Source organism: Eucyclogobius newberryi, unplaced genomic scaffold (genome assembly GCF_026437365.1).
Source record: "Eucyclogobius newberryi isolate DKJ021-1_F unplaced genomic scaffold, fEucNew1.0.hap1 SCAF_22, whole genome shotgun sequence".
Lineage (NCBI taxonomy): Eukaryota > Metazoa > Chordata > Actinopteri > Gobiiformes > Gobiidae > Eucyclogobius > Eucyclogobius newberryi.
Window position 1 is genome coordinate 5,855,973 of NW_027315857.1, and position 1,526 is coordinate 5,857,498.

Genomic DNA, 1,526 nt, shown 5'->3' on the forward strand with positions numbered 1-1,526 from the left:
AGATATTCCTTTATTATGCACAGTGATCAAAATAATATAATAAAATGATCACATAGGTAAACAACAAAACCAGTGGAGCTATGGACACTTTTCTAATCATAAATCTTTTTATTTCAGGGATAGTGCATATTAACCAACATTACATGCAAATAAGTCAGAATTAGCCAGAAGTCTACTTTTCATCCGTAGTCCCTGGACAGATGTTAAAAGTCACAACCACACAACGTAAAACTATAGTTGTCATTATATATTACACCCGAAGACCCACACGCAACAAACAAACAAACAACAAAAAGACAATCTTAAGATCGAAACTTAAAATGATTTGTGAAGACTGATTGGACACCAATCTAATAATTAGATTAGCACAATTGACAGGTTTGTATTCAATTATATTTATTCAAATTGTAGCACCCTGTATGAAAATATGAATATTGAATATATATATATATAAAAAAAATATGAGCCTTCGTCATATGTTCAATTGATTCATTTTTAAATTAACTTTAGTGTCACACGGCAGGACAAAAATAAAATGTGTTACACGCACATGGGTCAAGTACCATTTATATCTATTGTGATTGACAGCAACCAATTTTGCCATATTTTCTTTTTCCACTAGAATACAACTTAAACATTTTGATCCCAATCATGGCTGGTGCAATTGCTCTGCTTGTCGTGCTTGTTGGTGGGCTTATTCTGAAAATCTGCAAATTACTAAACGGTACGTAACAACAACATATATAAAAATGTTTTAATTTATGTTTTATTTTACTTAACTAATATTAACAAATCACACATGTTTTATTAAGGGCACATTCCAAAAGATGGTTTAAAGGACAAAGAGGTAAAGATTCTTTCCCATGATAAACCACACATTGTTGACTGTTTATTTAAATCTGGAATCATCTGGATGTGATGAATGTTGCAGACTTTGGAATCCGTTGACTTGACGTATGCCAAAATACATTTCCGATCAGCCAGAACTTCAGACAAAGACTTGCAGTCCATTGTGGAGCATCGTGCTACACAATAGACCTTCTCACCAACACACATATCTCAAAAATAATGTTGATTAAGAAGTTGGTTGTGTTTAACTGGTGTCTATGTTGAATAAACATGTCTTGCGTGCAGTGTGCTGGTGGATAACAGGAGATTTTGGTTGGTGTAGTGTGAAAAGCTATATCTGGATAAAGTAAAGCCACAGATAGACACAACTATTTTTGTCTAACCATCTGATCTGATTTTAAGTCCTCCAAATCCAAACGACATATTTGGTCGTTTGTTCAGTGTTCAAAAAACGTAACAAAGGGTTGTACTTTCTTTAGCCAGAACAGGGCTAAAATCACTCATCATACAGTCAAATGGAAATGTTCAAACAGGATTTACCGTAAAACTGTGGATAATCTGGGTAATCTGGTCATTTTACTCAGTGTCCATTTTGTACCATATGTTAAAATCTACTCAAACAATGTTTTTTTTAATGAAACAGAATCCAATACAAGCGCTAATCTTGTGTTTACCTC

The 1,526-nt window shown here is 33.4% G+C and overlaps 1 long non-coding RNA gene across 1 annotated transcript; it reads left to right on the forward strand.

Moving 5' to 3' along the window:
* The first annotated feature begins 540 nt into the window (after positions 1-540).
* LOC140371395 (uncharacterized) lies at positions 541-1,053 on the forward strand. Its single transcript, XR_011928464.1, has 3 exons — positions 541-724; positions 813-847; positions 932-1,053. It is a non-coding gene; the product is annotated as an uncharacterized lncRNA (long non-coding RNA).
* Positions 1,054-1,526: the final 473 nt, after the last annotated feature.